The following is a 13,397-nucleotide window of genomic DNA, read 5'->3' as shown; positions in this document are numbered from 1 at the left end:
GTACAAAACTTTAAAACACTTGGTGCCTGATTCAGTTACTGATACCTTTGTTCATCTTCACCAGTTAAATTATAACTCTTCAGATATGGGCACGTCTGTAAATGCCATTATGGGGCTAAAATCTTCTTGATAGGCCTGTGCTCCAAAGGTGTTTGCTATTGACAGTAGTGGCCAAAAGGGTGAAAGGCTTTTACGTCTCTACCCTCCACAGGAGCATCTTGAGAACATTGTGTGACTACAGCTGGATATAAGACTTGAAAGACCAGGCTGTCTGACAAAAGGCTATTTGATAGAAGTGACCAATATTTTAAAGAAACCTGGTCAAAATATTGGGCTCTTGTTGCTTCCGTGATCAAGCCAGCCATGTGGGCTCCCTATTATTCATGGATTGAATGATCAGCTATGCTAGCCTTCAGTTGGCTGAGATTCCTAAAAATGATCAGCTATGCTAGCCTTCAGTTGGCTGAGATTCCTAAATAATGCCAAGCTATGCCCCAGCTGAGCTTCCTTTTGGCCTCTTGTGTGAGAGAGAGGCAGTGTGTAATTATGAGGCAAAGGAAAGGAAGAACAAAACTACTGTTCCCAGCACTCCTCTCTCCTAACCTGCCCAAGGAGATTTTGATAAATGCAGTGCTCATGCCCTACTCTTGAGGAGGCTCTGCCTAGGAAGATGCTATAAATAAGTTTCAAGTAAAGACGTAATGATTGGGGGGCAGGAGAGGCACAGCCTTTTGCACCAAGTAGCAAAGGAAGGCCAAGCATCTTCTCTTTTGGCCAGTTACTCTGCTTGACTTGTTGGCTCTTTTGAAATCATCTGGGAAACAGGTATCTAGTGTAGAACACGGGCTCAATGAATGATATCATGACATAACTGAACAGCTCGAAAACAGACAGTAAAATATGGCACTCCAGATTGTATCAGACTATAATCCAGCATTCCCTTGCCACTGGCGGTGCTGGCTGGAGCAGCGGTTGATGGGAATTGCAGTCAAACAAAAATATTTAGAGACTATGGAGGAATCCTACAACAGGTCAGCATGCCATGAGGAAGTGCTACTACAAAATTTAGATGTAGATTCTGATTTGGAGGAAGAATTGAAGGTTATGGATTCATGTGAAGAGAACTGAGAAAAAGATTTGGAAAAGGGGAGTACTAAGCAAAGGTTTTTTGATATGGAGCAGTTTAAAGGTTTGTTAAAGTTATTACTTGCCTTAAATCCACTGAATACAGAAGAGTCTGTGCATGGAAATTCAGTGCAGTAAACAAAAACAATAGTTGGCAATAGTCTTACAGCAAATGCCATCTCAAAATGTGCACCTTCAAAAAATTATTAGAATAAGAATGGGAAAATCAATTAGGTGTCAGTCTGAATATTATAAAGAATGTTAGATAAAGTGCTGCAATATGTTGCAGATAACAGCTGTGATGCAGCAGCTTATTTGGCCGGGGCAACTGCAACAGTAGTAGTTGGATGGTGATGGTTGAAACATTGGGAGGTTGAGTTTAAGGCTAAAGCAAATTTAACTAGCATGCCATTTGCAGGGAAATTGCTGTTTGGTGAAAAGGCTCTGAATTAAGTGTAGAAGGCAAAGAAGAAATTTGACAGGAGAAATTACAGGAATGACTCTTAGAATCATAGAGTTGGAAGAGACCCTAAAGGCCATCCAGTCCACCCCCCTGCCATGCAGGAACTCTGAAACAAAGCATCCCTGACAAATGGCCATCCAGCCTCTGCTTAAAGACCTCCAAAGAAGGAGACTCCACCACTCTCTGAGGGAATGTGTTCCACTGTTGACCAGCCCTTACTGTCAGGAAGTTCCTCCTAATGCTAAGGTGGAATTCCTGGAGCTTGCATCCATTGTTCCAGGCCCTTTTCTCTGGAGCAGCAGAAAACAAGCTTGCTTGCTCCCTCCTCAATTTGACATCCCTTCAACTATTTAAACAGGGCTATCATATCACCTCTTAATCTTCTCTTCTCCAGGCTAAACATCCCCAGCTCCCTAAGTCATACCTCATAGGGCATGGTTTACAGACTCTTTACCATTTTGGTGGCCCTCCTTTGGACATGCTCCAGTTTCTCAACATCCTTTTTAAACTGTGATGCCCAGAACTGGACACAATATTCCAGGTGGGGCCTGACCAGAGCAGAATACAGTGGCACTATTACTTCTTTTGATCTAGACACTATACTTCTATTGATGCAGCCTAGAATTGCATTGGCCTTTTTAGCTGCCAGAGAGGGGACAGTCCTCCAGGCTGTTATGAATCAACCTCTGTTTTAGGCCCTTCCTGGGATTTGGTGGCTTAGGTGAATCCCGTATGTTGCGGATTGTGTCTTCAGCCTCACAGAAAATGTACTTAGAGGCACCTCCATCTTGCCTACAAAAGCAGAGAAAGCAGGATATCCCGCCCTTTTCAAAAAGCCCCATAAACTTAAGGCTATTTGCACCAACTCCCCCTCATCTATTTCCCTATTGGGTGGTGGACATGTACCAAAAATTGTTATTCTTGTGAGGCTGATGACACAAACCCACAACGCCTGGGTTAATCCTATGTGCCAAACAGTTCAGGCAGGATCTCAAAATGCTAAACCCTTGTAACTATCGACCACTCATTCTCTGCAAACTTTCATGAGATTAAGTGGAGGGGTTCTTCTTTCAAATGGTGGAAAACCAACATGCACAGAGCACTGGGAGAATTTTCTTTTTCCAAAAGAAAACCCATTTGCTTAAGAAGAAGAAGAAGAAGAAGAAGAAGAAGAAGAAGAATCTAGAGACAGATTTAAGAAAGAATGGGAGCCTTTGATACAGTACTTAAAAGATGAATAGGGATCAAATTTTGTTGGAGGTTTGGTGTGAACAACCTGTGAGAAACCAGTTAGAAGTTGTTAAAAAAATGAAGTAGAGCTTCAGTTTATAATTATGACGTCAGGAAATTATAGATTTCTGGAGTAATGATAATATACTCAAACAACAGAAGGATGGGAAGAGACCAGGAAGGATGGTATTGTAAGTTAGTCCAAACTTTAAATATTAGTGTATGGTGGTAGATTAATGTAGGCTGTTTATCTGAGTACATTCACCATTGCCTTCCCCTGAGGCTGAGAAAGTGTGACTTGCCCAAGGCTACTCCTCCAGGGGGCTTCCATGGCCAAGTGGGGATTTGAACCTTGCTCTCCTGGAGTCACAATCCAATACTCAAACTACTTTGAATCCATACAACTCCTGCAATTCCCTGGTTTGCCTTCTGCAATGACAGCCTAATCCTCAGAGGCCCCGGTAGGGAAAGAGTTGGCCACCTTGATTTCCCATCTTTCCCTTGCGGCCGCTGCTTCAGATCCTGAGAAAAGTGCAAATGCTGATGTAGTGCACCAGAAGGATTCTGGCCATGATCAGCCAGGCTTCTGGGAACACACTGCAGCTCTCAAGGCCTTGCTCACACATACAGGCGGAAGGAAGCTGTCAAGACAAGAATAAAAGCTCCATCTTTAATAAGCACAAGTTCACAAAACAAAAATCAAGCGCTACATGGTGCCTTGAGGCTTTTTTCATCAACACAATGTCCACCCAGCCACCCACCTTTGTGGAGACAGAGCTAGTTGTGCAAATCATGTAAACAATAAACACCAATAATACATTGTTTCAACATAAGACATTCCTATTTGAAGTGTCCTATCAAACCCACCCAAAGTGCTGAGGTGGACATTCCCAGGTGAACATGCCGGTTCTTCCCAATCCTGTTGATTGTGATGTTGGTGCAAAGGTTCATTTGCTTTGCCTGTGTGTGTGCAGGGATTGCAGTTGTTGGGGTAAGCTCTTGTGCATTGGTGATGCCAACACTGTGTTGGTGCAAATGCTTAGAGGGTTTGAAGCCAAAGGGTAACCAATTGTGTTGCATGGGGTGTGAAAACCAACCAACCAACCTCATTCCAAGTTAGAGACATTCAACAGGGCAGAGAAGTTTTCCTTTCATAGCCAAAGACAACAGAGGAAGGCAGAGCGACCAAAACTGATAACCAAGTAAAAACCAGAACTGTTTGCATGCTGTCTCTTTCCATCTCTCCCCGCATCAACATCCAACATTTATACTACAGCCAATATTGTTTGCTGCTTATGCGAGGCGGCGGCTTCCTCTCAAAGCTTGGGTCGTAGTAGTCCCACTCAAAGCGTCCCGACGGCAAGGGGGGCATGTCAGGACTCCCTTCGCTGTCTGATGACAAGATCCTCAGAGAGACACCTGCAAGGCACAAAGAGCCCTCTGTCACCAGTCAAACAGGCCTGTCAACCTTCTAACAGTATTTCATTCATTCATTTAATTTATATGCCACCTTTCTATCAAATTGAAACCAAGGCGGCTCACAAAATACATTGTCCTCTCTCTAAATCAATCAGTTGTTGCGCTGTCCCTTCAAGTTAACTCTGACACATGGCAACCCTCTCCCAGTGCTTTCTTGGCCAGATCTCTTCAGAGGAGGTTTGCCATGGCCTTTTTCTTACAGTTGAGAGAGTATGACTTGTCCAAGGCTTCCCAACTGATTTCCATGATACCGCAGGATTCAATCCATGACCTACTGGAGTGGCACTCAGACTGCCTACAACATGATGAGTTATATCTCTCTTTCTGTCCATCAGTTTATTAATATACAGCTGGCCCTCCGTAGCCACATTTTTTTAATCCATGGATTCAACTGCTTGAAAATATTACTCTATATATATATATATTTATTTCCAAAAGCAAATGTTGATTTTTGTCATTTTATATAAGGCACACCATTTCATTATTCTATTTAATGGGACATGAGCATCCATGGATTGTGGTACCCACGGCTGGTCCTGGAACTGTATTTACATCCCACTCTATAGCACAAGGCCTCTGGGCAGCTTACAATACACTCAATTTACACTGTTTAGAATCCAAAACAATAAGAAAAATTGATTTTAAACATTTTTAAAAAAACTATTAAAGAATGAATTAATTTTTAGAAAGTTAAAATAGTCTAAAACTGTATGTGTACAGAATTGGATGCACTCAGTTTTTAATCCTAACCCTAAACAACTTTAAAAAAAAGTTCATCCCACAAAGAAACCCACATCAGTACCAGTTGGGCCTCCCAACACATGGAGGGCATTGCACCCACAGCAGGGCCCTATAGCAGAGGAGACCCTGCTCCCACATCCTCCAGCAATATACAGTCAGATCTCCACATTTGCAGCTTTGACTTTTGCAGCTTTGATTATTCGTGGATTTGTTAAATTTAATATTTTCTTTAGGAATCTCTAGGTCATTCAGCATGATTCTGCTGGACGTTGGCCATAGAGTTACACTGGAGGACCGAGTCCTATAGAAAACAATTCCCTAAGCATTTGCAGGTCCTCCAGTGCAGTTCTGTGGTCAACTTCCACCAGAAGGAGGATGGCTAGAGATTTGCTAGAGAGGTGTTCTCCCAAGTTAAAAAAAGGTTATTTTTAATTTTAATCTTTTCACCAAGGTCCTGCCCCTCAACCCCAGCAACTGTGGGAGGTGCACTGGACTGTCCCCACTGAGGAACACAGTTCTCAGGCACTTATAAGAAGAGCTTCTTTAACTTTGTTGCTGTTAAGTGCCCACAAGTCAACTTTGATCCATGGAGACCCTATGAATGAGAGACCTCCAGGTCAGCATCTCTTCAACTGCCCTGCTCAGCTCTTAGCTATGGATTCTCTTCACTGGGATGCAGTCTTCCTCTTTTCCTATTGCCCTCCTCTTTACCAAGCATTATGAGTTACAAAGACATTGAAGGCTTGAAATATCGTTAAGTTTATGCCTACATCTGTGAGTTTTTCAGAAAGTTGGAAGACAGAAAAAGAAAGCTCTTAGACTAAGCTACCTGACTAGTCAGGGAATCCTAAAAGCAGAAACTCTATTCTGCTTTGGCCAGGCCTCACCTGAAATCCTGTGTCCAGTTCTGGGCACCACAAGTCAAAAAGGATGCTGAGAAACTGGAGCATGTCCAAAGGAAGGCAACTAAAATGGTGAAGGGTCTGGAAAAGCCTTAACTTGAGACAATTAAGAGCTGATATGCTAGTCTTGTTTAAGTATTTGAAGGGGTGTCATATTCAGGAAGGAGCAAGCTTGTCTTCTGTTGCTCCAGAGAACAGGACCCAGAGCAATGGATGGAAGCTACAGGAAAAGAGATTCCACCTTAACTTCCTGACAGTAAGAACTGTTCAACAGTAGAAGACACTCCCTAGGAAAGTGGTGAAATATTCTTCTTTGGAGGTCTTTGACCAGAGACTGGATGGCCATTGCTTTGATTATGAGTTCCTGAATGGCAGGGGGTTGGACTAGATGGCCCTTGGGGGTATCTTTCAGCTCTATGAGTCTCTGATTCTATATTGGAGGGAATGTTTCAGGCCTTCCTGAAGGTCCATTTCCAACTCACCATTGTCCTTCAAAAGATCCAAACACAGTGTAAAATCAAAACCACCACCTGCCAGTCCCTGCTGGGGAAGGCAGACCCTCCACACTTATCCCTGTTGGCAGCTGCTCACCAGCACTGGCTCCAAAGTCTGTATCCAGGCCTGGCCCTTGTGTAGCTGTGAAGTTGGCAGAGTTGGGCTGTGCCCTCGCACCATCATGTTGGATGCTGCTGCCAAACTCAAAGGGCACCAAGTGAGAACGGGTGGCAGAGGCCGAGGCGTTCTCCTTCCGAGGCTTTTCCTGAGTGCTGGTGAAACAGCTACTGGTGAAGGCTCCATCAGGGGCACCCTGCCAAGGCAAAGGAGTGAAAACAAACTGATCATGCCAAGGTGAAACCTTGTCTGCTTCTCAAAGTCACCACCTTGACATACTCCACAGGCCGCTGGACTATGGAGAAATGTAAGGTACTGCACTTAGGGCGCAAAAATGAAATACATAGATATAGGATGGGGGACACTTGGCTTAACAAGACTACATGTGAAAGGGATCTAGGAGTCCTAGCAGACCACAAGTTGAGCATCAGTCAACAGTGTGATGCAAAAACTAAAAAGGCCAAAACAATTTTAGGCTGCTTCAATAGAAGTATAGTGTTTAGATCGAGGGAAGAAATAGTGCCACACTATTCTGCTTTGATCAGGTCCCACCTGGAATATTGTGTCCAGTTCTGGTCTCCAGAGTTCAAAAAGGATGCTGAGAAACGAGTGTGTCCAAAGGAGGGTGACCAAAATGGTGAAGGATTGGGAAACCATGCCCTATGAGGAGAGACTTAGGGAGCTGGGGATGTTTAGCCTGGAGAAGAGATGATTAAGAGGTGATATGATAGCACTGTTTGTTTGAAGGAGTGTCATATTGAGGATAGAGCAAACTTGTTTTCTGTTGCTCCAGAGACTAGGACCCAGAACAATGGATGCAAGCTACAGGAAAAGAGATTCCACCTCAACATTAGGAGGAACTTCCTGACAGTTAGGGCTGTTCGACAGTAGAACACAATCCTTCCTCGGAGATTGTGGTGGAGTCTCCTTCCTTGGAGGTCTTTAAACAGAGGCTGGATGCCCATCTGTTGGGTATGCTTGGATTGTGAATTCCTGCATGGCAGGGGCTTGGATTGGATGGCCCTTGGGCGTCTCTTCCAACTGTATGGTAAGCCTGAGGGCAAGGAACCGTCCAATTAAAAAGATTGTATGTACAGCGCTGTGTAAATTTACAGTGCTTTATAAATAAAGATTAATAATAATAATAATAATAATAATAATAATAATAATAATAATAATAATAAGAGATTAGGGTTGCCAGGTCATGATTCTCTCAGCTCCTGAGATTCCTGTGTTCCCTCAGATTTAAGGAGATGCCATTAAAATGCCATTATGAGACTTTAAACATTAACCACAGTTGCACAAAATATACCATTCAAATAAAATAATTCAAATTCTAACACATAAGGATTATAAACGCTCACATTAAGACACACATATTCTGAAGGCAGCACTCTCACCCAGAGATTCCTCCCTCTTGCCACAAGGTCCAGAGAAGACGGCCCAGACCCTGAGATCTGGGAGTCCGACCCCACACATGGGGGCAAAAATCCCCACTGGATTCAAATGACAAGAAAAGAGACTCTGAATAAAGATCTGTTGGACAAAATCCTGATAAGTAAAAGAGACTCTACCTAAACTAGAGGCATAGCTTTGTGTAAGATCTGTTCAAGAGAGGAAGGTGGTGGCACCTCCTTGCTTGGAGGCTTTTCAACAGGAGTCCAATGCCCATCGGTCAGGGATGCTTTTGTTGTTAGATGGCCCTTGGGGTTCCCCACAACCCTATAAGAGACCTTCAAGTCAATCAGGTCTTGCAGACTCAGAGCAGCCATTGTGGCTTCCCTGATAAGAGTCTATCCATCTACAATGCAGTCTTCCTCCTTTGCTATTGCCTTCATCATTTCCGACGTATAGGGACCCTAAGGAAGGGTCTTCTGGGGCTGAGAGAGTGTGACTCACCCAAGGTCACCCACAGCCAGTTGGAGAATTGAACCCTGGTCTCCAGTGTTGTACTCCAACGCCCAAACCACTGTGACACGCGGGCTCTTCTACCTTACTTTATTCTCTTTTCTGGTTAGTCATGCCTTCTCATGATACGGCTTTGTGAATGTGTGAAAAGCCAAACTAACCAGTGATTCAGTTTAAACACGACGCTGTAAAAAGGGTGGGGGGAAAAACAATATTATTTGGCCTTTAATGGTCTTTGTGATGCACAGGAGAGTAGGAGGTACACTAACAACACAAATACTGTTGCTCTTGGGAGAAACAGAGGTTTCTCTTTCCAGTTTATACAGACCGATTGCAATAAATCAAATAAATCAAAAGGAGGAGAAATGGCTTCTAGAGCAGCCCTTCAAAGGCCACATTGTGGGCAAGCCATTTTGGAGAACCAGCATCCACTGACCTAAATTCTTCCCAATAAGATTTGTTGCTGCTGTTAGAATCATAGGCACTTTACAGACCGCCCAAAACGGCGGTCTGCCAGTGCCCTCATTTGCTGCGCGGAGGAGCCTCAGAGGCCAAACCGCACGACTCCTCCGCGCCGCAAAAAGAAGTCGCAAAAAGTGGCTTCTTTTGCGGTGCCATTATGACACTGCAAAGTGCCATTGGCACACTTGCGGTGTCATAATGGCACAAATGTGCGGACGCTAAGCATCCACTATGTCAAAATGGCAGTGCCCATGTAGAATGGGTGCCACCATTTTGTACATGCTCGGTGCGTACTAGGGTTAGGGGCATCCGGAGAGAACGCCCCTTTCTAACCCTAGTACGTGCTGAGCACGTACTTTTTGGTGGTCTGAAAACCGCCATAGAATCCTAGAGTTGGAAGAGACCACAAAGGCCATCCATTCCAATCCCCTGCCATGCAGGAACTCTCAATCAAAGCATACCCGACAGATGGCCTGTTGACAAAGGATGTTGACAACTTGAAGCATGTCCAGAGGAGGGCCACCGAAATGGTGAAGGGCCTGGAAACCATGCCCCAGCTGGGTATGTTTAGCCTGGAGAAGAGATGGTTAAGAGGTGATATGATAGCCCTGTTTAAACATTTGAAGGGATGTCACATTGAGGAGGGAGCAAGCTTGTTTTCTGCTGCTCCAGAGACTAGAACATGGAGCAATGGATGCAAACTACAGGAAAAGAGATTCCTCCTAAACATTAGGAGGAACCTCCTGACAGTAAGGGCTGTCCGACAGTGGAACACACTACTTCCTCGGAGTGTAGCGGATTCTCCTTCTTTGGAGGCCTTTAAACAGAGGCTGGATGGCCATCTGTCGGGGATGCTTTGACTGTGAATTCCTACATAGCAGGGGATTGGACTGGATGTCCCCTGGAGTCTCTTCTAACTCTAGGATTCTATTATTCCCCCCTTTGCCAGTTTATCTCTGCGGTTACTTACGCCAGTCCCAGAGGTGGTCACGGGAGAGTTGGGGGGGCACCAGAACAGGATGCTTCTGGAGGCTACTGGAAGAGGATTCTGGTCCCTGGGCTGCTCCACGTCCAGTCTGGCTCCTTGGTGAAGCTGGGCTGCAGAAATGGGCCCTGGGGGTCTGCCTCCTGAAGCTGTGGGTCAGAACTGCCCTCCCGCTGCAGCACGAGGAGGGAAGCGGACGAGCAGACCACCCAGATGAACTGGCACCCCTGGGTGGCCGCAAGGGCTGCTTCGTGGTGGCCCCATTCCCAATGTTGCCTGACACCACCTGGAAGAGCTGGGGGGAAGCCAAGGAGGCCTGCCTGAACCCCCTCCATGGGACTCTTCTGAAAGCAGGCCTCCAACCCAGGAGGAGAGCACAACTCAGGAGGAAGAGGAAGAGGAGGCAGGAGAGGATCAGGCCCACCAGAAGGCGGAGGGTGTATTGGAGGGTTTCCACTTGCCCCTCCAACCCCTCCCAGGGCTCCATCTTTGGCCTGCAGGAGGGCTATCTATCCCTTTGGGGCCAGGAAGGAGGCAGCTGGGGGCTTAAACACCTGCAGCTGTGAGGGGCTGGATCCTCTTGGCCCAGGGACCACATCCAGGTGTGGAGAAGGAGGAAGAGGCAAAAGCCTGGATCCAAAACGTCTCTCAGGTAGATAGTTTTGCTTTGTGAAGCTGGGCAGGGAGGGGATGGATGGGAGACATCTGGCTTGATAAAAGTCCATGCGAAAGGGGCCTAGGAGTTGTAGCAGACTACAAGTTGAATATGACAAAAAGGCCAATGTGATTCTAGGCTGCATCAATAGAAATATAGGGTCTTGATCAAAGGAAGGCGTAGTGCCACTGTATTCTGCTTTGGTCAGGCCTCACCTGGAATACTGTGTCCAGTTTTGGGCACCACAATTCAGAAAGGATGGTGACAAATTGGAGTGTGTCTAGAGGAGGGCATCCAAAATGGTGAAGGGTCTGGAAAACATGCCCTATTAGGAACAACTTAAGGAGCTGGGTATGATTAGCCTGGAGAAGAGATGGATGTTAAGAGGTGATATGTAAACCCTGTTTAAGTATTTGAAGGGGTGTCACTGAGGATGGAGCAAGCTTGTTTTCTGCTGCTCCAGAGAATAGGACATGGATGCAAACTACAAGAATTCCACCTCAACGTTAGGAAGACCCTGGAACACATTCCCTCAATGGAGGATGGTGGAGTCTCCTCCTTTGGAGGTCTTTCAACAGAGGCTGGATGGTCATCTGTCGGGGATACCTTGATTGTGAGTTCCTGCATGGTAGAATAGGGTTGGACTGGATGGTGTGTCTCTTCCAGCTCCAGTATTCTATGATTCTATCATTCTAAATTCAGCCCTAATATGAAGAAATCATCCTTTTTCAAAGCCAGAAGGTGATTTCTGTGCCCTTCTTCCCCATTTTTATTTTTTGGGGGGTGGGGGGTGGGGGTGGAGGTATTTTTATAGTTCAAGCAGCCCCTTTACAGGATCTTGGGGTAAAAAAAATTAGCACCTGGAACTGTCCCAATTGCCAGCCAACCTGAATTCATATTGAGCAATAAGAATCTAAGGAACCTCCAGCTACATGTGCAGTCTATCTCTGAACTCCAGGGCATAATGAGGGGAGGAGAGGACTATTTCGTCTCTTTTATCCTTGGCTTCTCAGGCAACCAGGTTCATCTCTACGGGCGGTTCTGGAAGCTAGGGAAGTCGGATGAGTGAGCCTTTGGATGGGGTGGGACAACATTTCTCCTTATCCCAGTTGGGCTGGCATGATGGGAGTGGTAGTCCCCCATCCCATCCAGAGGTGCTCCATCAGGCCGGAGGATGCATTTTCTTCCTGGCAAATAGGAAGCAGTAGGAAGGAAGTCCATAGGTTTGAAAGTCAAAAAAAGAGATTCCACCAAAATGCCAGGAAGAGCTTAGGGGCTTCCAACACCCAGAATCCCCCCTCCAAACTAGCATGGAAATGCTTATTTGGTGGGATCACAACACCCAGAACTCCTGAGCCAGCATAGAAAAGTTCACCTTGGGGGGATCAGAACACCCAGAATCTCCTCCAGGCAGCATGAAATAGTTCTTCTGGGGGGGGATTAGAACGCCTAGCATCCCCTCCATCGAGCATGAAATAGTTCTTTTTGGGGGGGATTAGAACACCCAGCATCCCCTCCATCCAGCATGAAATAATTCTCCTTTGTGGGGGGCAGGAGATCAGAACACCCAGCATCCCATCTAGCTGGGAAGGTCAGTCTGGATGACCCTTTGGGGTCCCTTCCAACTCTCATATTCTGTGCTTGTACTCGACGGCCCCCCTCCAGCCTTGTAGACCCACCTCCCTTGGGTAGAAAGGCTTGTGAGGTTCCATCATCCACAAAGCAGGAGGTGCCTTTCTCAGGAGCCCCACAGAATTGCCAGTACCAGGAGGCAGTTCTTTAGAGAGTTGTGTAGAAGTTGTGTAGAGAGACAGCAGAGCAGAGTGGTTTGAGTGTTGGGCTAGGAGTCTGGAGACCAGGGTTTGATTCCCAGCTCAGCCAAGAAGCAGCCTAAAGCCATCTGGCTTGGTCAGACCTTAGCCCTGGGCACCACACTGCCAGAATATTGACAAACTGGAAGGTGTCCAGAGAAGATACCACGTGCTTTAACTGCCATGGCACAATGCTGTGGGATCCTGGGACTTGTAGTTTTCGGAGATATTTAGCCTTCTCAATCAGAGAGCCCTGGTGCCCCAACAAAGTACAAATCCAGGATTGCACAGGAGCATCAAATGGCATGGATTCTGCAGTGCTGCAGCAGCCTGAGAGATGGAATGATAGAAACATCTTCAAATATCCGAAGGGCTGCCATATACAAGATGGAACCAGTTTGTTTTCTGCTGCTCCAGAGACTAGGCCACAGGAACAATAGATTGAAATCAAAGGAAAAGAGATTCCACCCCAACATTAGGAAGAGCTTCTTGACAGTGAGAGCGGTTTGACAGTGGAATGGACGGCAGGCAGTGGACTCACCCTCTCCTGTTTGGAAACCCTTAGAAAGAGGCTGGCTGGATGGACATCTCTCAGGGTACTTTAGTGGTGGATTCCTGAACTGGCAGGGCTTGGTCTAGATGGCCTTTGAGATTCTGCCAATGCCCATAATCCTATAGAATCATAGAATCATAGAGTTGGAAGAGACCACAAGGGCCATCCAGTCCAACCCCCTGCCATGCAGGAAATCCAAATCAAAGCATCCCTGACAGATGGCCATCCAGCCTCTGTTTAAAGACCTCCAAGGAAGGAGACTCTATCACCCTCTGAGGGAGTGCATTCCACTGTCGAACAGCCCTTACTGTCAGGATGTTCCTCCTAATGTTCAGGTGGAATCTCTTTTCCTGTCGCTTGCATCCATTGTTCCGGGTCCTGTTCTCTGGAGCAGAAGAAAACAAGCTTGTTCCCTCCTCAATAGGACATCCCTTCAAATATTTAAACAGGGCTATCATATCACCTCTTAAC

General features: G+C 46.0%; 1 long non-coding RNA gene across 2 annotated transcripts in view; it reads right to left on the bottom strand.

Annotated features, from left to right (window-relative positions):
- Positions 1–3,445: 3,445 nt before the first annotated feature.
- Positions 3,446–13,397, bottom strand: part of LOC121923579 — a 31,649-nt gene continuing 21,697 nt past the window's right edge. For both annotated transcript variants that reach the window (XR_006102401.1, XR_006102402.1), the window contains exons 3-4: positions 6,532–6,748; positions 3,446–4,237 (exon numbers count right to left, since the gene is read on the bottom strand). This is a non-coding gene — a long non-coding RNA (uncharacterized LOC121923579). The remainder of the gene's footprint in view (positions 4,238–6,531; positions 6,749–13,397) is intronic.

Source organism: Sceloporus undulatus, chromosome 2, assembly GCF_019175285.1.
Source record: "Sceloporus undulatus isolate JIND9_A2432 ecotype Alabama chromosome 2, SceUnd_v1.1, whole genome shotgun sequence".
In the NCBI taxonomy this organism is placed as follows: Eukaryota; Metazoa; Chordata; class Lepidosauria; order Squamata; family Phrynosomatidae; genus Sceloporus; species Sceloporus undulatus.
The sequence above is the reverse complement of the archived record's forward strand: the minus strand, read 5'-3'. Positions and strand labels throughout refer to the sequence as shown.